A 25,955-nucleotide genomic window follows, 5' to 3' on the forward strand; every position below is an offset into this window, starting at 1 on the left:
GCGAGTTGCTGCAGTGCATCTTGTAGATGGTACATAATGCTGCCACTGTGTGGAGAGAGTGAATTTTACGGTGGTTGATAGGGTGCTGATCAAGAGCTGCTTTGCCCTGGACGGTGTCGAGCTGCACTCATCTAGGCAAGTGGGAAGTATTCCATCACACTCCTGACTTGTGTCACTGTGTAAATGGATAAATACTTTTAAAACAGTTTAATAATCAGCATTAACAACAGAGAGCACCAATACATATCCACAGTAGTTTGAAAATTTTCAGTCAACCCCATGTCTATAGTCAGGCCTCTTTTTTTAAAGTTTCTTTTGGGGTTGTGTCACCTTTTGCTAGTAGTCTAGGCTGGCATGAATGCACTTTCACATTGATGCGAAGCTATTTCAGATAGACACTGACATGACAGCAGCAGTATGATTTAGGAAGCAATTTGGTGCTTCAAATCCGGACAGCAGTAAAAATAAAGCTAAACTTGCAAGGTCACTGTAGTAGACTGTCACATCCCACTTCAAATTTAAATTGGGTGCAGTATAACTCCAGCCCAATGTTACGCCACATTTTAAAAGCATCCTTAAGTTGTCTTTGGACCTTCCGGCACCTTATAAATTTAATTTTCAATCTTTTAAATGTTAGGAGAGGTGTCCCTCCCATCTTTTCTCTTATAACATCATAACTTAGAGAAGTAGAGATATGTGCAAAGGTCCAAGAATGCTTGCGTTCAGTTCTTATTGCTGCACTCAGTGCAACCCATAGTGAGGTGCAGTCAGCAGTACAATTTGATTCTGCTGACTTGTGCTTCAAACTCCACTATATCAGTATCAAAAGCATAGTCGCACCCTTAGTGGCAATTTGTATGAACTTATGACAATATCAATTATAGGCCATGAGGATTCTGCTGTGGGAAATGGAAATGTCTTACCACTTCATAAGTCTGTTAATTTAAGGTTGGGAGTAAATGTTCATTGTCCAGATAGTTTGGAGGGAGACTTAATTTGCAGTTAACCTATATTATTCCTGACCTGACTACAAACAGTGGGAAAATGACTTTTTTCTCTGAGACTAACATGGAATAAGGAGTATAATTATATTTTTAAATGTATTTATCTATTAAATAGCATTTATTGAATGATGTTCTCTCAATGCTTACTCGCCTTTAACTCTACTTTGTAATAGTGAGTAGGAGAAACTTTACAGAAACAAATTTATAGGAACATTATGGGATATAAAATATTTATCACTCCAGTATTTAAATTCTGTTGAGAATGGATTTGTTCTTGATGGCTGCCTTGCTGTTGGTGGAATTGCGAGGGGTTGAGGACATCAGTCACCCTGTTGGCAATACACTTGTCATCTCAAAGTCATGAGCTAAGGTAAAGCTTTAATTGTAGGATGCTTTAAAGCATGTTGTGTGCTGCTAATAAATATAAGGAATTCTACTTCCGTTATTTTAATGAAAGCACCAAACTGTTAATTTAAACAAGTTAACATCTTTGTTTTAAAAGTGGAAGGAGTTTCATGTGAGCATGTTAACACATTTGTTATTAATATCACACAGCATGTTTGCAATCAGTTTAACTCCCATTGAGTACTCTCTGAAAGTGGAACGACCAGAGTTTTGTTAGCAGGAGTCAGTAATGAAAGGGTAAACACATTCCTGAATTGTTATAACTTGACTGGAAATGGTCTCATTCCAATTAGTGGCAGAATGTAGTAAAATGGAAGCATATGGAATCTATTTGAGATGTTTATGGAATCTCTGCACTTTATCACATGACACCAATTTAATTCTGATTTATCTGCATCAACTAGGTAATTTATTCTAAGTGATTCATTTATTTCATTCTGCTTTTTAGAAAAAAATGTGCAATATCTATGTAACATGATTATCAATGTTTTTACTTAATTTCTGAAATTTTTCTGTGCAATTTTAAAGAAAAATCCAGGTTACATACAACAAATAGTGATTGAGGACAGGATGTTTGATTGAAGGATGTGATTGCTGGTTGACTCTTTCAATCAGTCTCTGTGGTATCTACAGTTACAACTATACATTCACAACTGAAATTCAACTATATTTTCCCCCCATTTTTCTTGGCTGGAGAGTTCATTTTTATCAGAGGGCTGTCTGTTATTTTCTTAATAAATGCAGACTCGGCAACAAAAGCCTTTGTGTGTGGACTCCATTTTCCACTTGCTTCTCTGGGCCACATAGCAGTGAGTTATATTTGGCTGCACTTGACTCCCACTTCTTCCATCACAAACAGCAAGCAGCTTCAGACATGATGTGTGATCATACATGTCCCTTCTACAATCCTAATCACCTCATTTAAAATATGTAACGTAAAATTTAACGAGATTGTGTGGTGGCATTGTTCGCAAACAGCTCAAACTTTATTTTTGGAAAGATAATGCTTTTTGGGAGGTGGAGAAAGCAAGATTTTCCATTTGTGACAGCAAAACTATTCACTGAGCATTGGAGGACTTCTTATTTATATCCACTTTTGGAATCAAGCGAAGGTGACATCTCAAGTTTTTTCTACAATTAACTGTTTGGGCTGGTTTGATTCAGCTGGTTTAATGGCCTTTCTAGTTCTATATATTCGTATGACTGGGGAAGGAGTTATAGTTCGATATCGAGATTAACAATCCATTCAACGACTTCAGCTGATGCAGTGAGAATGGTGGTGATGCCACCAGGATTGGATCTCTCAGAGCAAGAGTTCAATATGTGGGCGATGGTCTAATTTGGATGGCCACAGTCGCAATTTGAACTGGTCCTCATGTTTCGCTTGTGGAGCAAGTGGTCATATCTTCCCTGGCCTGTCCTCAAGTGGTCTGAGGGTTGTCCAAATTTTCCATTGGAGGTTGAAACCTGAGACTTCACCACTCAGGTCAGTTACCGGGTTGCAGTTGGTGATGTTAACAGTCAATCAGGAGGTGCGCCATTGAGAGGTGGGGCTATCGTCTGTTTGCAGGGTGTGGAGTGTGTTCCAGGTCCTGTATCAATGGGAGTGCTTTGTTAGTTGTCAGCTGGTGTTCTTTGAGGAGAGTGTTTTCCTTGCGAACATCAGGAGGTTCAATGTGTGCTGACTCAGGAAGCCACTCGAGGTGTGTTGGTCTCAGCATTCCAGAAATAATCCTCATGATTTCCCGGAGGTGGATATTTACCACGTTTGTGTGGCAGTTCCTGTTCCAGGTTGAGCAGCAGTACTCTGCTGTTGGGTAAACCAGGGTGAGTGAAGCAATGTGTAGTGTGTCACCTCTGCTGTCCCAGGTGGTACCCTTATATGATTCATTCTTGTCTGGACCTTGGCTCCGGTGTTCTGGAGGTGTTGCCAGTGGGTCAATGTATGGTCAAGAGTGATGCCAAGAATGATGGCATTGTGTCGTGGGTAAGTGGTCGGCCGCAGAACTGGACATGAAGTTCTTCCCTGACCTTTGAGTTGCTCAGGTGGAAGGCTGAAACAACAGTGTTGGTGGCATTTGGTTGGAGTCTCCATTTTTTGAAGTAGGCTTTCAGAGAATGTTGATCTTCACTGAGCGTTTTCTCAATGGCCTGAAGTTCTTTAGCCTGGAAAACTAAGGCCAAGTCATCAACATTTATGAAGAGTTGTAACTTTGGGAGGGACGTCACTGATATATATGTTGAAGAGGGCTAGTGTGAGAACTGATCCCTGTGGGAGCCCATTGTTGGTTATGCATGAATGGGCAGTTTGATCTCCAAGATGCACATGGAGCTGTCAGTTGCTAATCATGGAGTAGATTAGTGGTAGGGTTTTCACACAGTAGATGATTTTGGAGAGTTTCAGCAGCACGCTGGTACATAACACTGTTTCCTAGATACAGGATAAGTCAACAAAGGCAGTTCCTATCTTCAGACCTTGCTGAAAACTGGCCTCAATATGTGAGGCCAATGTTGGGAGCAGTTGCAGCCTGTGGAAAAACCTGCCTGTTGTGGGGGAATCGCTGCTTCCAGGATGGGACTCAATCTGTTTAGTAGAAGGCGTTCCAGGACCTTATATGTTATTGTTACAGGTGAGAAAGGTGTCAAGGGGTCCCTCTCGGCCTGGTCTTACCATAACAGGGTTTAAGTTTAAACACACTGTTTTTTAGCTCCTCCTTGGTGAATTCTTGTTCACCGCTTTCCAATTATAAGGCAAAGAAACCAGCACAAACAGGCTTTCTTGGTTTAAAGAAGAAAAGTTGAAATTTATTAAACTTGAACTTAAACTCTAATTCAGTTGACACCTATGAATACATGACGCGCCCATGCTAGCATGCATATCACGATACACACATGCAAATAGAGACAGAAAAGAGAAGAAAAATAAAGTGGAAAAGTTTGAGGCAATATCTGAAGAGTTTTTGTTATGTTCTTCAAGCTCACTGTAGCGTCCTTTATTGTAGGTAGATCTTGCTTTTTGTTGGGGCCCAGTATTCTTCTTAAACCTTGTTCTCTGTAGGAGACTTTTCTCTCTTGGGGTTCATGTGTCTTCAGTGAATTCAGAGGCTTGTGAGGGAAAGAGATGGGAACATATAGGAAAGATCTTCTCAGTCCAGGAGCAAACAGTTTTTCTGAGTTCAAACTGTTTGTACCATTTAGAAAACCCCAGGCTGCCAAGCAGGTTAGTCATGTGACTAACTGGTCTGACCATGTCTTGGCTCTGTGGATTGTGCGATCTTTGTAAGGCCTGGAATGCGCTTCCCTGCCTTCACTGCCTAGTGCTCAAAGTCCATTGTGGGTTAAATGGATAAGGGAAGTAACCTTTCTTGTCCCTATTGGTATGTAAATGTTTTCCAGCCAAGTGTCTAGCAGCCCTTGTAACAGGCCTTCTCTTCTTCCCAGCAACAACTTGAAATTTAATGTCCATGTGGCGAAATTAATATGCCTTACTCTTGGCAGGTGGGGGTCTAGCATGACATTATTGACAGCAGAACGATGGGGCAGTACTTGCATAGGCCGCCGAGTGGTTTCCCTCGCTTAGCAATGGGCACTATCTTAGATTGGCACCAGATGTTTGAGATGATGCCTGTGCTATGGATGTTGGTAAACAGTTTTGCCAGCCACTTCCTTTCCTGTGATCCAATGTTCTTCAGGAATTCTGCGTAAATCCAATCGACTCCTGCTTTGCCTGTCTTGGTAGCTGATAGGATGCCATCTACTTCCTCAGTGTAAGGGCTTGACAAGTCTGTCTGCCCTGGGACAGTCTTGAGAGACTGTATCAGGGCTGCTTTTACCATCCATTTATCTTTCCTGCTGGCCGGTATCTTTGAGTTTAAAAGGAGTTTAGAACTGAGCCATAAAAACTGAGCCATAAAAACTGGGACAGTCTCCTATTCAGCCCTTGGTCTCTGCTGAGTTAGCTAATCTCAGCCTAGGATGGTAGCATAAACATTCCAGTTAACTCGAATGCCCCTCCATTAGGGAGCTAACTGGCTCCTAATCACTCTTCCTGAAAAATGCAAGTGTGGACGTCAGACTTGGCAATCACATGCAGTCAAATAGTCTCTGATTCGCATTGCATGGGCTGACACATTAAGTAGGGGAGCCCTTGGAGCTGTACCCTAATGTGAGTCAACACATTCCAAAATTCAAGTGATAAAACTGGAATTTTAAAAATGAATGTTTAGATAATGCTGCATTTTTCAAATATTCTTTTCTTCTGTGCTTTCTGTTGAAGGATATCTGGATGACTAATCAAAAATCTATATTGTAATTGCATTTTTTGTGCACATCACAGTGAAGGATGAGTGTGCCAGGATATAGAATGAGGAAAAGTGAAATTATAAATGAAAAGTAATATTCATGAAACCGATGAGCAGAATAATGAAACAGCTGAAAGTGTGTAATTCTTTGTACTGACTGGCTTCGTAAACATTAAGAGGCTGATATAAAACAGGCAGCAGCCATGTTAGACGTTATCTTTCATCGCTCAACAAATGTTGGGCTTGTGACTTTCCTGGTACTGCCAGAACTCAATTTATCTGGACTTTTAACAGTAACTTGATTGCATGATGACCATCAGCGTGAAAACCTTGACCTCCTTTTCTTCTTTTGGCAAGGGTATTTTAACCCAGCACCACCACAGGGGAGAGAAAAACTTCCATCCACACACAGCTATCTTCCGTATTCTTTTCCCTCCAAAGAAAAAAGCCTTGGAATGATGAAGGAATATTATTCTTTCCTTACACATGTAATTTTTCATCCCCATTTTCATCTCATTTTCAGAAGCTGGATAGCTTCTCAGTTGCATAAATCCATCACCAGTGAACTAACTCCCTCTTCCCCTTCTCGGCGACAGAAAACATTAAGGCGGTCTCCTCCTCTATAAGGTTTGTTAAGCCTCCTGGGAGAATTTCACTCCCCTTCCCCGCTCTTGCATTTTTCCCTATAGTTACAGAGCACATGGTATTTTAATTGCAGCACTGAACATCTAATTAATTCCCATAAACCCTGTTCCTATAAAATTAATCGGACAGCCAATGCAAATAATTAGTTTTTGAGGTTGGTCCTTTAATCATTTAAAAAACTAAATGGTAAAGCAGCAACAATTGACCCCAGTGCTTTATATTCACCTTCCATTCTGATAGCTGTGAAACATGTGTCCCTAAGGTAATATTATATTGGTTGCCATCAAATTATTTCCTGGCTCATTACAAAAGGTACATAATTACATATCTGTAATTTTTTTTAAAGAATCATATAACTAGAATTGACCAGGTGTGTGGAACCTATGGCCTTTGGGCCATATCTAGTCTACAAACCTCAGCAATTGTTTAGTTTAGTTTAGTTTAGAGATACAGCACTGAAACAGGCCCTTCGGCCCACCGAGTCTGTGCCGACCATCAACCACCTATTTATACTTCTTCTTCTTCTTTGGCCGCCTTATCTCGAGAGACAATGGATACGCGCCTGGAGGTGGTCAGTGGTTTGTGAAGCAGCGCCTGGAGTGGCTATAAAGGCCAATTCTAGAGTGACAGGCTCTTCCACAGGTGCTGCAGAGAAACTTGTTTGTCGGGGCTGTTGCACAGTTGGCTCTCCCCTTGCGCCTCTGTCTTTTTTCCTGCCAACTACTAAGTCTCTTCGACTCTCCACATTTTAGCCCCGTCTTTATGGCTGCCCGCCAGCTCTGGCGAACGCTGGCAACTGACTCCCACGACTTGTGATCAATGTCACAGGATTTCATGTCGCGTTTGCAGACGTCTTTAAAGCGGAGACATGGATGGCCGGTGGGTCTGATACCAGTGGCGAGCTCGCTGTACAATGTGTCTTTGGGGATCCTGCCATCTTCCATGCGGCTCACATGGCCAAGCCATCTCAAGCGCCGCTGACTCAGTAGTGTGTACAAGCTGGGGATGTTGGCCGCCTCGAGGACTTCTGTGTTGGAGATACGGTCCTGCCACCTGATGCCAAGTATTCTCCGGAGGCAGCGAAGATGGAATGAATTGAGACGTCGCTCTTGGCTGACATACGTTGTCCAGGCCTCGCTGCCATAGAGCAAGGTACTGAGGACACAGCCCTGATACACTCGGACTTTTGTGTTCCGTGTCAGTGCGCCATTTTCCCACACTCTCTTGGCCAGTCTGGACATAGCAGTTTATACTAATCCTATTTATACTAATCCTACACTAATTCCATATTCCTACCACATCCCCACTTGTCACTATACTTCCCTACCACCTACCTATACTAGGGGCAATTTATAATGGCCAATTTACCTATCAACCTGCAAGTCTTTGGCATGTGGGAGGAAACCGGAGCACCCAGAGGAAACCCACGCAGACACAGGGAGAACTTGCAAACTCCACACAGGCAGTACCCAGAATTGAACCTGGGTCGCTGGAGCTGTGAGGCTGCGGTGCTAACCACTGCGCCACTGTGCCGCCCAATTGTATTTATAAAGTCTAGGCAACTCAATTTCTTTTTGCCCTAATATTTTTTATTTGCTGTTTTGCTCTTTTTGAACTGCATAGTTGTGGAGATTTTCAAAGGAGTTTTCTTAGCACTGTTACCTTATTGTGGACAAATTCCAAGTCAAAACACACTGATCTATTAGAATGTGCAGTTGACCTATATGGAAATTAATAAGAATATTGATTTAAACTTTATATGTGGCCCACAAGCTCAATATCATGGACACTGCTGGTATAAAGTCATTTTAAATGGACATACCCTAACATAGCTCTGTTCATTTGAATAGAAAAATAGAACAAGCTTATGACCACTTTGGCAAAGAATCAATTATCCTGATATAATGAGAAGATAACAGAGCTGTTACTCTGGAAGAATGTGATCAAATAAGCTGAAGGACTTCTTTTATTTAAATAGGCAAAAATTTCAGGCAAGTTGGGAAGCCGGCTCCAACCCGCCAGCTTCCAGTTTTTAATGGCTGGGACAAAGGCGGGCAGACAACTCGCTCCCAGGAGGCAGGTTGCCATTTTAAATATGTTAATGAGGCTGGAGGCCTCAGATTTACTAGCTTTACAGCTTTGGCACCTACAGCGAGGCAAAGACAGCTCCAGGAGAAGCTAAGTGCCTTCACAGCACTGCTTGTGGGCCAGGAGGAATAGGAATGCTTCCTCCCGGACCCTTAAGGTCCCCCACCACTAGACCCCCACCCATACAAACCCTTCCCAGGATCAGAACTGCCTCCAAGAGGTCAGGGATTGAACAACCCCACTCTGGAACTGGACTCTCCTCCTGGAGTCACGGATCAGATGCAATCCCCTGTGGCTGGGGATCGGCCCCCATTTGGGATTGGACACCACCACCCCCCCCAGCTTACCAGCATCAGCAATCAGGCCTACCTTGTCCTGCTCCCTGCCTCACAGAAAGCCAAGCCTACTTACCAGGCTGGCATCCACACTGGGTACCTGTCAATAACAAAAGGTGCACACCCAGACTTCCAAATTTCCCACACGCTACTGGTCCCCAGCAAGTCAGAACATTAAAAATGGTCCCTGTTATTTGACCATGAGGCATGGAATAGCCAAGCTACACCATATCCTCCCCCAACATTCACATTTCCTTATAGTAATCACTGAATTTCAGAGAATATCATAGAAATTGCAATACAGAAGCAGGACCATCAGCCCTTCCTATTGTTGGTTTTCATCCTCCATGCAAGTAATGGTCCTAATCCTACTGTATTTCCCCTTTATCCCTCATTCCATCAACCACCTATTTAACCTATTCTTAAAAGTTGATATGATCCCCGCTTCAATGACCAAGGCCGGGAATTTTCGCAGATCTTAGTTTTCATAAATTGCTATTAAGGACATGGAGCACATTATAGTTGGAAGGTGAAATTCTTGTCTACTCCATATAAATGGGAAACGTCTGTATTATATAAATTAACAGACACAGAACAGTGATTTCAGAGTTTAAACTAATCTTGGCATTCAAATGATGGTTAGAAACCACTTGAATTTCACTAATGCAGTTTAAGATGTCCTCTGGACCATTCAATCACATTACTGCCTTGCAATTGCTCCCAGCTGTCTATTGTCATATGTAGTAAAGTTATTATAGTGTTATTAGCCTGCTGTTCATGGCTCATGCTTGGGATACTACAGTTTTAGTTAAGCATTGTGGTGCTCTTTTGTTGTAAGCATTTTAAATAAATTAGTACTAAAGTATCATAATTATATCAATATGTTGCTCAATTTGTTACTGGTCTTCATTCTTCATAAATAGGGCTATCAACAAAAAAAGCAAATGAGTCATTGTAAATTTGAAATTTATAATATACATTTGCCTTCTATGTAGAAAAATGCTAGCCATAGTTAACTGATTCTTTTGCTGATGCAATTGAAGGAAGTCATATTCTCAACCTACAGTTTACTGAAGCAGTGTAATTTTGGTCGTGCTTGTTGTGGGAGCAGGGTTTTCCTATGGAATTGGTAAATCATCATCTAGTTCAGGAGTAATGCAATGAAATCTGTTATAAAAACAGTAAATGCTCCAAAATACAACATAGATCAGCCATCATCTGAAAGAGAATGATAGTTTAACAAGACATTTGATGGGACTGTTAATCTGTTAATTGTGTATCAATTGTTTGATTATATGCAGGTGGAGGGTGTTAATTGGGGTCTTACTTGAGCACTTCTAAGCAGACACTTAATGCGACTGGTGAAGGGTTTGCGTGTGAGGAGCTACTTGTCTTTAATCCTTTTGCTCTGTACAATAAATGTGAAGCTGAGTAAAGATAGGCTCCAGAATTGTCCTTCCAGAACAAGCTTTCTGGAGCTTAACAGGCACCTAACACATGCAAAGATACAAGAGCAAAATACTGCGGATGCTGGAAATCTGAAATAAAAGCAGAAAAAACTGGAAATGCTCAGCAGGTCAAACAGCATTTGTGGAGAGAGAAACAGAATTAACATTTCAGATCTGTGACCTTTCATCAGTTCAAGCGGTTCTGACGAAAGGTCACAGACCTGAAACATTAACTCTGTTTCTCTCTCCACATTTAAAAATATGATCACCAACATAAGGAAGTACATAAAAAGGATACAGCACAATCACAAACTAGAACATGACAAATGATTAAAGTGCTGCTAATTTGGCACCAATTGATGTTAAATTAGTAACCTCACTAAGAGAAAGCAATGAATGATTCGTGAGGAAATTTTTGTTTTATTCGTTCTTGGGATGTAAGCGTCACTGGCAAGGCATTTGTTGCTGATCCCTAATTGCCCTTGAAAAGGTGGTGGTAAGCCATCTTCTTTAACTGTTGCAGTCCACGTGGTGTAGGTACACTCACAGTGCTATTAGGAAGGGAGTTCCAGGATTTTGACCCAGCAACAGTGAAAAAACGGTGAGATATTTTCAAGTCAGGATGGTGGTTGTTTTTCAGACTGGAGGAAGGTTTATAATGGAGTTCTCCAGGGGTCGATGTTAAGACCCCTGATCTTCCTGATATATATTAATGACCTAGACCTTGGTGTACAGGGCATAATTTCAAAATTTGCAGATTATACAAAACTTGGAACATTGTGAACTGTGAGGAGGATAGTATAGAACTTCAAAGGGATGTAAGCAGGTTGGTTGAATGGGCAGACAAGTGGCAGATGAAATTTAATGCAAAGAAGTGCGAAGTCATTCATTTTGCTAGAAAGAACGTGGAGAGACAATATAGAATAAAGGGTACAACTCTAAGGGGGGTGCAGGAGCAGAGGGACTTGGGTGTATATGTGCATAAATCATTGAAGGTGGCAGGACAGGTTGAGAGAGCAGTTAACAAAACATACAGCATCATAGGCTTTATCAATAGGCGCATAGAGTACAAAAGCAAAGAATTCTTGTAAAACTTGTATAAAACACTGGTTCGCCCTCAACTGAAGTATTGTGTCCAGTTTTGGGTGCCACACTTTAGGAAGAATGTGAAGGCATACGAGAGGGTGTTGAAAAGATTCCCGAGAATGGTTCCAGGGATGAGGAACTTCCGTTAACTAGATAGATTGGAGAAGTTGGGACTGTTTTCCTTGGAGAAGAGAAGGCTGAGAGGAGATTTGATAGAGGTATTCAAAATCATGAGGGGTCTGGACAGGGTAGCTAGGGAAAACTTTTTCCCATTGGTAGAAGGATCGAGAACGTGAGAGCACAGATTAAAGGTAATTGGCAAATGAAGCAATGGCGACATGAGGAAAGCTTTTCACACAGCAAGTGGTTAGGATCTGGAATGCACTGCCCAGGAGTTTGGTGGAGGTAGATTCAATTAAGGCATTCAAGAGGGAATTGGATTGTTATCTAAAAAGGAAGAATGTGCAGGGCTATGGGGAGAAGGCAGGGCAGTGGCACTGGCAGTGGCACTGGGTAAATTGCTCCTTCAGATAGCTGGCACAGACACAATGGGCCAAATGGTCTCCTTCAGTGCTGTAACCGTTCTATGATTCTATGGTTGACTTGGAAGGAACTTGCAGGTGATGGTATTCCCATTCGTCTGCTGCCCTTGTCCTTCCAGGCGGTAGAATTCACGGGTTTGGAAGATGTTGTCGAAGGAGATTTGGTGTGTTGTACCATCTTGTACAAAGAACAAAGAACAGTACAGCACAGGAACAGGCCATTCGGCCCTCCAAGCCTCTTGATGCCTACCTAAACTAAAACCTTCTGCACTTCCGGGGACCGTATCCCTCTATTCCCATCCTATTCATGTATTTGTCAAGATACATCTCTTAAACATCGCTATCGTACCTGCTTCCACCACCTACCCCGGCAGCAAGTTCCAGGCACTCACCACCCTCTGTGTAAAGAACTTGCCTCGCACATCCCCTCTAAACTTTGCCCCTCTCACCTTAAACCTATGTCCCCTAGTAACTGACTCTTCCACCCTGGGGAAAAGCTTCTGACTATCCACTCTGTCCATGCCGCTCATAACTTTGTAAACCTCTATCATGTCGCTCCTCCACCTCCGTCGTTCCAGTGAAAACAATCTGAGTTTATGCAACCTCTCCTCATAGCTAATGCCCTCCAGACCAGGCAACATCCTGGTAAAGCTCTTCTGTGCCCTCTCCAAAGCCTCCACGTCCTTCTGGTAGTGTGGCGACCAGAATTGCACGCAATATTCTAAGTGTGGCCTAACTAAAATTCTGTAGATGTGCGCTGGTGGTGGAGGTAGCGAAAACTTAAGGTGGTAGATGGGGTGCTGATCAAGCAGGCTACTTTGTCCTGGATGGTGTCGATCTTCTTGAGTGTTGCTGGAGCTGCACTCAGCCAGGCAAGTGGACAATATTCCATCACATTCCTGACTTGTGCCTTGTAGATGGTGAAGGCTAGTCCTGGAGCCAATCTTTACTCAGTCTAACATTTATTTACAGAGTGAAACATTACAAGCATATACCTCTGATCTCAACCACACCACCGTTTCAATAAGTGTTTCTTTATATGTGCTCAAGTGAAACTAATATTTACACTCTTCATCTGCATATAATTAAACACAATTGATATACAATTAACACTGAACACTATGCAATCATCAGTGAACATCCCCTGCTCTGATGTTATGATGGAAGGATAGTCATTGATGAAGCAGCTGAAGATGGTTGGGCCGAGGACACTACCCTGAGGAATTCCTTTGGCAATGTTCCGGGGCTGAGATGATTGGTTTCCAACAACCACAACCATCTTTCTTTGTGCTAGGTATGACTCCAACTAGTGGAGAGTTTTCCCCCTGATTCCCATTGAGTTCAATTTGGCTAGTGTTCCTTGATGCCATATGCAGTCAAATGCTGCCTTAATGTCAAAGGCAGTCACGCTCACCTCACCTCTGAAATTCAGCTGTTTTTCCCGTGTTTGGACCAAGGCTACAGGTCAGGAGTTGAGTGATCCTAGCGAAACCTAAACTGAACATCAGAGAGCAGTTCTGAAGAAAGGTCACTGACCTGAAACGTTAACTCTGCTTCTCTCTCCACAGATGCTGCCAGACCTGCTGAGTTTTTCCAGCACTTTCTGTTTTTATTTTAGATTTCCAGCATCCACAGTATTTTGCTTTTATATCAGAGATCAAGTTGTTGCCGTGTAAGTGCTGCTTGATAGTACTGTCAATAACACCTTCCATCACTTTGCTGATGATTGAGAGTAGACTGAAGGGGCGGTAATTGGCCAGATTGGATTTGTCCTGCTTTTTGTGAACACTACATACCTGGGCAATTTTACACATTGTCAGGTAGATGCCAGTGTTGTAGCTGCACTGGAACAGTTTGTCAAGGGACCCAGCTAGTTCTGGAGAACAAGTCTTCAGTACTACAATTAAGATGTTGTCAGCACCCAGAACCTTTGCAGTATCCAGTGACTTCAGTCGTTTCTTGATATCACGTGGAGTGAATTGAATTGGCAGAAAACTGACATCTGTAATGCTGGGACCTCAGGAGGAGGCCGTGATGGATCATCCTCTTGGTACCTCTGACTGAAGATGGTTGCAAATGCTTCAGTCTTGTCTTTTCTGTGACGTGCTGGGCTCTGCTATCATTGAGGATGGGGAGTCTCATACGAACATACGAGTAAGGAGCAGCAGTAGGCTATTCGGCCCCTTCATGCCTGCTCCACCATTTAATAAGATCTTGGCTGATCTGATTGTGACCTCAACACCACTTTCCTACTTACCCCTGATACTCTTTGACTCCCTTGTTAGTCTAGAATATATCAAAATAAAAATATTCAATGACCCTGCCTCCACTGCTCTCTGGGGAAGAGTTCCAAAGACTCAAACCTTCTGAGAGAAAAAAAATATGCTCATCTCCATCTTAAATAGGCGACCCTTTATTCTTAAACAGTGTCCACTAGTTCTAGTCTCTCTCACAAAGGGAACATCCTTTCAGCATCCACCCAGTCAAGTTCCCTCAGGTTCTTCAATGTTTCAATACGATCACCTCTCATTCTTCCAAACTCCAATGGATACAGACTCAACCATTTATTTGTTTAATTGTCCATCACCATTCACAACTGGATGTGACAGGATTGCAGAGCTTTGATCTGATCCATTGGTTGTGGGATCACTTAGTTCTGTCTATAGCATGCTGCTTTTGCTGTTTAATATGCATGTAGTTTTGTATTGTAACTTCACCAGGTTGGCACCTCATCTTTAAGTATGCCTGGTGCTCCTCCTGGCATGATCATTCCTCATTGAACCAGGGTTGGTCCCCTGGCTTGATGGTAATGGTGGAGTGAAGGATATGCTGGGCCATGAGAATATAGATTGTGGTGGAATACAATTCTGCTGTTGCTGATGGCCCACAGTACCTCATGGATATCCTGTTTTGAACTGTTCTGACTCTATCCCATTGAGGATGGTAGTAGTGCCACACAACATGATAGAGAGTATCCTCAGCGTGAAGAAAGGACTTCGTCTCCACAAAGACTGTGCAGTGGTCGCTGCTACCAATACTGTCATGGACAGGTGTATCTGCGACAGGTAGATTGCTGAGGACGAGGTCAGGTAAGTATTTCCCTCTTGGTGGTTCCTCCACCATCTGATGCAAGCCCAGTCTGGCAGATGTGTCCTTCAGGACTCAGCCAGCTCAGTTGGTGATGGGCATTGAAATCCCCCACCCAGAATACATTCTGTGCCCTTGCCACCCTCAGTGCTTCTTCCAAGTGATGTTCAATATGGAGGAAACTGATTCATCAGCAGAGGGAGGGCAGTAGGTGGTAATCAGCAGGAGGTTTCCTTGCCCATGTTTGACCTGATGCCATGCGACTTCATGGGGCCTAGAGTCAATATTGGGGATTCCAAGGGACACTCCCCTCTGATTGCATACCACTGTGCTGCCATATCTGGTGGGTCTGTCCTGCTGGTGGGGCAGGACATACCCAGGGATGGTGATGGAGGAGTCTGGGATATTGGCTGTAAGTTATGATTCCATGAGTATGTATGTCAGGCTGTTGCTTGACTAGTCTGTGGGACAGCTCTCCTAATTTTGGCACAGGTCCTCCCAGGTGTTGGTGAGGCAGACTTTGCTGGGTCGATTGGGCAGGGTGTACCTTTGTCGTTTTTGGTGCCTAGATCAATGTCGGGTGGTCTATCCGGTTTTATTCCTCTTCAACTTTTCTGTAGCCACTTAATAGGCTATTTCAGAGCACCGTTAATAGTCAATCATATTGCCGTGGGTCTGGATTCATGTGTAGACTGGTCCCTCTAAAGACAGCAAATTTCCTCCCCTGAAGGACATTAATGAGCTAATGGGTTTTTACAGCAATTCGGTAGTTTCATCATCACTATTAATGAGACTAGCATTTTATTCCAGATTTATTAATTAACTGAATTTGAATTCCCTAGCTGGCATGGTGGGATTTGAACTCATGTCTCCGGAGCATTGGATTACTAGTCCAGTAGTATTACCACGATGCTACCGAAATGGATAAAATGTTATGCATTGGACGTTTTCCATAATTGGAACCAAGGCACATTGTCAGATTAAGGCACAGAGAGGGTTATTCTGCATCTAACTGTGGTAAATCTGGCCTGGCATTGCTTTATACTGAGTGAATGCGTGAAAGGGAAAGGGTTTGATATCCTAGCACTAATCGTGCCCACCTTGATAGATGCACATAAAATTCACACAAAGAAGAACTTGCATTTATATATCACCTTCCACAATCTCAAGACATCCCAAAGTGTTTAAATAACATTGTTCACTAACAAGGAGCTACTAGGTTATGATATACTCCAGCCATAATCAATTTGTGAGGGGGAGGCAGTGGCGGAATGGTATTGTCACTGGACTAGTAACCCAGAGACCCAGGGTATTGCTCTGGGGACATGGGTTCAAATCTCACCACAGCAGAAGGTGGAATTTGAATTTAATTAATAAAATCTGGAATTAAAAAGCTAGTCTAATGATGGCCATGAAACCATTGTCGATTGTTGTAAAAACCCATCTGGTTCACTAATGTCCTTTAGGGAAGGAAATCTGCTGTCCTTACCTGGTCTGGCCTACATGTGACTCCAGCCCCACAGCAATGTGGTTGACTCTTACATGCCCTCTGAAATGGCCTAGCAAGCCACTCAGTTGGCAGCTCACTGCCACCTTCTCAAGGGCAATTAGGGATGGGCAATAAATGCTGGCCTAGCCAGCGACGCCCACATCCCATGAATGAATTTTTAAAAAATTTTGTAGTTATTCAATTCATTCCAGGCTTTCACACAAAAAGTGCTTTTACATTGCTGTTGATCTGCAAGCTCCTATAGTATAGAATTTCCCACTGTGGACAATCCTATTAATGTAAACGTGTTGAATTTGTTTTGATTGGCAACAAGGAAGACCCATTTTACATCAGATCTCCCTGACTGCTGCCAGTCTGAATGAAAGTAGTAAACATGATGCTGCCTCATTGCATTTTTTGGTGGTTATATCAAGATGAATATTTCCTGTAATCTTTTAATAATATCGTGACATCTCTACTGCATGAGTGCATGTTAGCCAGGACCTCATCGATGAGTGGTTTCACACTACATAATAAATCCAGTTTAGCTTTAATGATGCTGCCTTAAAGAGCGCAGGAGGGTCATGGGGAGTGGGGAAAAGAGAGGCATTAAATAGAAGGATATAAGGAGCCAGGGAACTTAACCAAGAGACAGAACAAGATACATATGTGATCTAATCCCGATAACTCCAAAGCCAAAATGTACAAGAATACAATGCATCTATTTATCCAGTACATATTTAAAAAGAAAACAACTAACTCAGTCCAAAAGAATGTACGCTCTAGACAGTTCATTCCATTAGAGAGTAAACATAAATGTACTAAAAAGAGTACAAAGAGTACATAGCCCAGGCCACGGGAATAAACAAAATCACAAACATCTTGAAAACAATAATAGAATAAGCTCATGTAAACCAAGATGAAAAATATTGTAACCTGAGCATGCAAACAATACAAAAACAACATTAATGTACAGTAAATCCAAAATGTAAAAGCAGACTAACCAACTTCCATTCTTCCTGCAGGAGGGAGCAAGGGCACATAACAGAATATGAGAACAGGAGGAGGTGCTGCCTCTATACAAACACTGACACTGAAGGAACAAACAACTATCAACACCATTGGCGGAGAGAGGACACAAAGCATTGGAGATGCTCAGGCTGGAGGCTATGCACAGCAAGGGGTTTGGGCATCTTCCCTTTATCTTCTCTCTCCACTCGCTCCCTCACACATTCAGCATGACAGCCTAATAATGCATTGCACTACCACTTATCTGCTGTTGCTTATTCTTGACACCACAAGTAGAAATTAGTTAATCTGTGCCCTGTTGAAATCATTTCAAGATGTATAAGGCAGCTTCACACAGTGTGCATGATAACAGAAGGAAGCAATGAATGTGACCAAGATGGGGAAGTAGTTAGGAGGGCCATAGCAGGTTTTGAGAATGTAAGGGCTAGAAAACCAAGTAGGCCAGAATGCCGCAGAGCCCCAAATTACTACATTAAAACTGGGTCTTCTCAGGCTCGAGCTCATAGAGGTTGCTGGCCATAAAGATCTCAAGAGGTCTTCACTGAGCCACAGCAGCCTTCAATCTCCCAGGTTGAAGACACTGTGGGAGCATCTCATGGAAGCACTAGAATAGGTATGAGATTACTTAAGACAGAGTATCGGACCACACACTAGGGTGATAACTAGTGTGCATACATTTCTGTAAACCAGTTAAACTTTTGTGTGCAGAGTGTTCCTGCAATAGCTAGTGCCCTCAAAATGTTATTTGACATGAATATCAATAGTGATCTTTGGGTAAATGCAACTTGAAAAGACTGGGGGAGATATTGGTATGACTAATGCAGGAGAGTAAGGATTACTCAACTGAAACATTCTTGAATGAGTTGCTGCCAAAGATCTCTGTCTGTAGGCATTTTTTCAGGGTAAAGTTAAGCAGCATACAGTAAATCTCTATCACATAGAACACTCGTTGTGGGTGTATCACAGGAAGCCACCAGACTTATCCAAACATCTGAATCATTGCTTGAGGACTCCAATGGTTTTGTTGATGGGGGCTCTAATGGATCTGATTATAGCACAACTCAGCCTTCTGAGCATGGGTTGCTGAGAGGAGTCAGAAGCCAGATTTTGTACAAGGATAGCCTTTGTCCCCAAGCAGCCAGCCTCTTATTTGAAATGTAAGGGTCTAAGGAGGATGGATGGCTTCTGCATATAAAAGTGTCATGAAAACTTGCTATGCTGAATGATGAATTTTAATTCATTGGTTGGAAACCTACATTAAACATTTCTAAACGAAAGCTGGAATCCTACATTCAACTTTTTAAAAACTGGCAGCTAAGATGGTCATCACAATTTGCATTGAAATACCCCACAATCTAAGGCATTGAAGTGGAGATGCCTGTCTAAATAGCTCATATCCAGAACAATAACTTGAACAGTTGAGTTGTTTTGAATTTGTTCATGGGATGTGGGCATTACTGGCTAGGTCAGCATTTATTGCCCATTCCTAATTGCCCGTGAGAAGGTGGTGGTGAGCTGTCTTCTTGAACTGCTGCAGTCCATGTGGGGTAAGTAAACCCACAGTGCTGTTAGGAAGGGAGTTCCAGGATCTTGACTCAGCAACAGTGAAGGAACAGCAAAATAGTTCCATGTCAGGATGGTGTGTGACTTGGAGGGGAACTTGCAGGTGGTGGTGTTCCCATGCATCTGCTGTCCTTGTCCTTCTAGTTGGTAGAGGTCGGGGGTTTGGAAGGTGCTGTCTAAGGAGCCTTGGTGAGTTGCTGCAGTGCATCTTGTAGATGATACATACTGCTGCCACTGTGCATCAGTGGTGGAGGTAGTGAATGTTTGTGGATGGTGTGACAATCAAGCAGGCTGCTTTGCCCTGGATGGTGTTGAGCTTCTTGAGTGTTGTTGGAGCTGCACCTATTCAGGCAAGTGGAGTGTATTCCATCACACTCTTGACTTGTACCTTGTAGATGGTGGACAGGCTTTGGGGAAACAGGAGGTGAGTTACTCACTGCAGGATTCATAGCCTCTGACCTGCTCTTGTAGCTATGGTGTTTATATGGCTACTCCAGTTAATTTTCTGGTCAATGGTAACCCCCAGGATGTTGATAGTGAGGGATTCAGCGATCATAATGCCATTGAATGTCAAGGGGAGATGGTTAGATTCTCTCTTGTTGGAGATGATCATTGCCTGGCATTTATGTGGCGCAAATGTTACTTGCCACTTATCAGCCCAAGCCTGGATATTGTCCAGGACTTGTTGCATTTCTACACGGACTGCTTCAGTACCTGAGAAGTCACGAATGGTGCTGAACATTGTGCAATCATCAGCAAACATCCCCACTTCTGACATTATTGATGAAGCAGCTGAAGATGATTGAGCCTAGGACAATATCTTGAGGAACTCCTGCAATAATATCCTGGAGCTGAGATGATTGACCTCCAACAACCACAAGCATCGTCCTTTGAGCTAGGTACGACTCCAACCCACAGAGAATTTTCCTCCTGATTCCCATTGACTCCAGGTTTGCTTGGGCTCCTTGATGCCATACTCAGTCAAATGCTGCCTTGATGTCAAGCGTAGTCACTCTCAGCTCACCTCTGGAGTTCAGCTGGTCAATTTTCAACATTGCCATGTAGATGTCAGTGTTGTAGATGTATGGGAACAGATTGGCCAGGGGCGCGGCAAGTTCTGGAGCACAGGTCTTCAGTACTATTGCCGGTATCTGGTATCACCCTCGTTAGCAAGATATTCAATGCCATCTTGGAGCATTCACAATAGTGGAGATGCACGTCCAGAGGGTAAACATTGAAACAATAAGACCTGAGAGAGTATGGAATTCTTGGATCGCATTAAAGTGGGAAAAAGAATACACTGAGAGAATCATGTGACAGTCTCCCCAGTCTGTGTGAAAACTTAGAGTTTCTATTACATACAGCAGACAAGCTTTGAGAGCTAATCAATGCAGGAATCCAGTGGGGCTGTGTGTCTTTCTCTCTCTTTCTCCAGGTAATACTGCAAGTTACGAACCCTGTCTGCGATTGCAGAACATCCATGTCTATCATTTCTACAGACAGAGACCCTGGGGAGAAAGCCACCCATGTCACTGTCTCCAAAAAAACCCTGAACCAGGTGGACCCGCTGCAAATGTACTTCTACCATCCACGAACCTCAGAACCACGAATTCAGCCAGAAGACAACTGAATTACCAGACCCCACAGATTGTATGTTATTTTCATTTATTCTTGACTCTAATCCAACCAAACTATTCTTCATCACTCTGTAATCTATTTGTGTATGTGATTCTCATGTTTGTGTGTGTATGAAAGTTGGAGCGCAGTTTATTATTTTACTTAGATCGGGTTTTGATTTTAGGTACAATAAACTAACCTCTTTCTTGTTAAGACTATAGCACATAAAGGGTTAAACATTCACTGAATTGGCAAGCACATCCACTTTTTAAAAAGGAATGTTACGGTCAAACAAGGAGAAGGACAAGAGAGGAGCCTTTCGACCCCTCCTTACCTGATTGTAACATAAGCTTCATGGCAACCTCCAGGAAAGTGGGCCGAGCCCTCCATGATGTGCTACTGGCTATCACACACCAGTTGCACATTAATGGATTAGAATCTTTTGCAATTCCTGTAGGCAGTGTGGCATGAATGCAGTCAATGGTGCCCTGGTCTTGGGGGAACCCCTGCAATCTGTGCAAACCCTGGAGCTCTATCTTTCTGCTTTCGGATGTCCATGGCGAAAATGATGAAAGTGTTTGCTGTGCTAACTGTAGCAGTGGGTTACAAAGAACAAAGAACAAAGAAAATTACAGCACAGGAACAGGCCCTTCGGCCCTCCAAGCCTGCGCCGATCCAGATCCTCTATCTAAACATGACGCCTATTTTCTAAGGGCCTGTATCTCTTTACTTCCTGCCCATCCATGTATCTGTCTAGATACATCTTAAAAGACGCTATCGTGCCCGCGTCTACCACCTCCGCTGGCAACGCGTTCCAGGCACCCACCACCCTCTGCGTAAAGAACTTTCCACGCATATCCCCCCTAAACTTTTCCCCTTTCACTTTGAACTCGTGACCCCTAGTAATTGAATCCCCCACTCTGGGGAAAAAGTTTCTTGCTATCCAACCTGTCTATACCTCTCATGATTTTGTACACCTCAATCAGGTCCCCCATCAACCTCCGTCTTTCTAATGAAAATAATCCTAATCTACTCAACCTCTCTTCATAGCTAGCGCCCTCCATACCAGGCAACATCCTGGTGAACCTCCTCTGCACCCTCTCCAAAGCATCCACATCCTTTTGGTAATGTGGCGACCGGAACTGCATGCAGTATTCCAAATGTGACCGAACCAAAGTCCTATACAACTGTAACATGACCTGCCAACTCTTGTACTCAATACCCCGTCCGATGAAGGAATGCATGCCGTATGCCTTCTTGACCACTCTATTGACCTTCAGGGAACAATGGACTTGAACACCCAAATCTCTCTGAACATCAATTTTCCCCAGGACTTTTCCATTTACTGTGTAGTTCACTCTTGAATTGGATCTTCCAAAATGCATCACCTCGCATTTGCCCTGATTGAACTCCATCTGCCATTTCTCTGCCCAACTCTCCAGTCTATCTATATTCTGCTGTATTCTCTGACAGTCCCCTTCACTATCTGCTACTCCACCAATCTTAGTGTCGTCTGCAAACTTGCTAATCAGACCACCTATACTTTCCTCCAAATCATTTATGTATATCACAAACAACAGTGGTCCCAGCACGGATCCCTGTGGAACACCACCGGTCACACGTCTCCATTTTGAGAAACTCCCTTCCACTGCTACTCTCTGTCTCCTGTTGCCCAGCCAGTTCTTTATCCATCTAGCTAGTACACCTTGGACCCCATGTGACTTCACTTTCTCCATCAGCCTACCATGGGGAACCTTATCAAACACCTTACTGAAGTCCATGTATATGACATCGACAGCCCTTCCCTCATCAATCAACTTTGTCACTTCCTCAAAGAATTCTATTAAGTTGGTAAGACATGACCTTCCCTGCACAAAACCATGTTGCCTATCACTGATAAGCCCATTTTCTTCCAAATGGGAATAGATCCTATCCCTCAGTAACTTCTCCAGCAGCTTCCCTACCACTGACATCAGGCTCACCGGTCTATAATTACCTGGATTATCCCTGCTACCCTTCTTAAACAAGGGGACAACATTAGCAATTCTCCAGTCCTCCTGGACCTCACCCGTGTTTAAGGATGCTGCAAAGATATCTGTTAAGGCCCCAGCTATTTCCTCTCTCGCTTCCCACAGTAACCTGGGATAGATCCCATCCAGACCTGGGGACTTGTCCACCTTAATGCCTTTTAGAATACCCAACACTTCCTCCCTCCTTATGCCGACTTGACCTAGAGTAATCAAACATCTGTCCCTAACCGCAACATCCTTCATGTCCCTCTCCTCGGTGAATACCGATGCAAAGTACTCGTTTAGAATCTCACCCATTTTCTCTAACTCCACGCATAACTTTCCTCCTTTGTCCTTGAGTAGGCCAATCCTTTCTCTAGTTACCCTCTTGCTCCTTATATATGAATAAAAGGCTTTGGGATTTTCCTTAACCCTGTTTGCTAAAGATATTTCATGACCCCTTTTAGCCCTCTTAATTCCTCGTTTCAGGTTGGTCCTACATTCCCGATATTCTTTCAAAGCTTCGTCTTTCTTCAGCCACCTAGACCTTATGTATGCTTCCTTTTTCCTCTTAGCTAGTCTCACAATTTCACCTGTCATCCATGGTTCCCTAATCTTGCCATTTCTATCCCTCATTTTCACAGGAACATGTCTCTCCTGCACGCTAATCAACCTCTCTTTAAAAGCCTCCCACATATCACATGTGGATTTACCTTCAAACAGCTGCTCCCAATCTACATTCCCCAGCTCCTGCCGAATTTTGGTATAGTTGGCCTTCCCCCAATTTAGCACTCTTCCTTTAGGACCACTCTCGTCTTTGTCCATGAGTATTTTAAAGCTTACGGAATTGTGATCACTATTCCCAAAGTAGTCCCCTACTGAAACTTCAACAACCTGGCCGGGCTCATTCCCCAACACCAGGTCCAGTATGGCCCCTTCCCGAGTTGGACTATTTACATACTGCTCTAGAAAACCCTCCTGGATGCTCCTTACAAATTCTGCTCCATCTAGACCTCTAACACTAAGTGAATCCCAGTCAATGTTGGGAAAATTAAAATCTCCTATCACCACCACCCTGTTGCTCCTACATCTTTCCATAATCTGTTTACATATTTGTACCTCTATCTCACGCTCGCTGTTGGGAGGCCTGTAGTACAGCCCCAACATTGTTACCGTACCCTTCCTATTTCTGAGTTCTGCCCATATTGCCTCACAGCTCGAGTCCTCCATAGTGCCCTCCTTCAGCACAGCTGTGATATACTCTTTGACCAGTAATGCAACTCCTCCACCCCTATTACCTCCCTCTCTATCCCGCCTGAAGCATCGATATCCTGGGATATTTAGTTGCCAATCATGCCCTTCCCTCAACCAAGTCTCAGTAATAGCAATAACATCATACTCCCAGGTACTAATCCAAGCCCTAAGTTCATCTGCCTTACCTACTACACTTCTTGCATTAAAACAAATGTACCTCAGACCACCACTCACTTTGCGTTCATCATCTGCTCCCTGCCTACTCTTCCCCTTAGACACGCTGACTTCATTATCTAGTTCCTTACAGGCTTTCGTTACTACCTCCTTACTGTCCACTGACCTCCTCATTTGGTTCCCATCCCCCTGCCACATTCGTTTAAACCCTCCCCAACAGCGTTAGCAAAAGCACTCCCAAGGACATTGGTTCCAGTCCGGCCCAGGTGTAGACCGTCCAATTTGTAATAGTCCCACCTCCCCCAGAACCGGTCCCAATGTCCCAAAAATCTGAACCCCTCCTTCCTGCACCATCTCTCAAGCCACGCATTCATCCTGACTATTCTTTCATTTCTACTCTGACTATCACGTGGCACTGGTAGCAATCCTGAGATTACTACCTCTGAGGTCCTACTTTTTAACTTGGCTCCTAACTCCCTAAATTCTGCTTGTAGGACCTCATCCCGTTTTTTACCTATATCATTGGTGCCTATGTGCACAATGACAACTGGCTGTTCACCCTCCCCCTTCAGAATGTTCTGCAGCCAATCTGAGACATCCCTGACCCATGCACCTGGGAGGCAACATACCATTCGGGAGTCTCGTGTTCGACCACAGAACCGCCTATCTACTCCCCTTACAATCAAATCCCCGATGACTATAGCCCTTCCACTCTTTCTCCTGCCCTTCCGAACAGCAGAGCCAGCCACGGTGCCATGAACCTGGCTACTGCTGCCTTCCCCTGGTGAGCCATCTCCCTCAACAGTATCCAAAATGGTATACTTGTTTTGGAGGGAGATGACCGCAGGGGACTCCTGCGCTGCCTTCCTGCTCTTTCTCTGCCTTTTGGTCACCCATTCCCTTTCTTCCTCAGCAATCCTAATCTGCGGTGTGACCAATTCGCTAAACGTGCTATCCACGACCTCCTCAGCATCGCGCATGCTCCAAATTGAGTCCAAATGCAGCTCCAGAGCCGTCATGCGGTCTAACAAGAGCTGCAGCTGGACACACTTCCTGCACGTGAAGGAGTCAGGAACATCAGCCGTGTCCCCGAGCTCCCACATTGAGCAAGAGGAGCATGACACGGGTCTGAGATCTCCTGCCATTTTTAATCTTAAACTTAACTTAGTTAAATGAAAAAGGAACGAAAAGTTTTTACCAATCACACGATTAAAAAAAAGAGAAATAGAAAAAGCCTTACCTTATCTACACACCACCGACTCCTATTTTTTTTTGGTTGGAGGAGGAGGGTGGGTGGGAGACACTACCCGTGTAGTGTCTCGGGTTCAGAAATGGCCCAAATATATAGGGTTTCACTTACCCAGCAGCCCCCTGGTCTCCGCCGAAAACAAAAGGAAATTAAGTTTACTTTGAAACTGACCTTCTCAGCTGATCACTCGCTCGCACTCTCTGCTCCCGAATAAGCTGCTGCAATGAAAAAAGTCGTATGTCTTGTTGCAGAAATGACACAACTCTCTAGAGAAGCACAGCCTTGCTTTGCACAGCTCCTCTGATAACCGCATATATATCATGCTGGGCCTATAAAATCTGTTGGTTGGTAAGGATATGTGTGAGCAGACCTTCTACTTGGCACTTCTGCAGCTCTGTTTGCTCATTTCTCCTCCGACTGCTGCTCCTCCTCTTGTTAAAATGGAATTGCCAAAAGGGCTCACAGGAAGGAAAAAAGAGTGCTGCCAGAAGCCCTTTTGGAGTTCAAAATACTCTACAGCCCCTACATTCAGGGATGGGTTAACAGAAATATGGGGGCCCCTATAAAATTCACCGTAACACTGAAAACGGCATCAGTTTCATTTAAGCATAATTTATTACCGTATGATAT

Source organism: Heterodontus francisci, chromosome 10 (genome assembly GCF_036365525.1).
Source record: "Heterodontus francisci isolate sHetFra1 chromosome 10, sHetFra1.hap1, whole genome shotgun sequence".
Taxonomy (NCBI): domain Eukaryota; kingdom Metazoa; phylum Chordata; class Chondrichthyes; order Heterodontiformes; family Heterodontidae; genus Heterodontus; species Heterodontus francisci.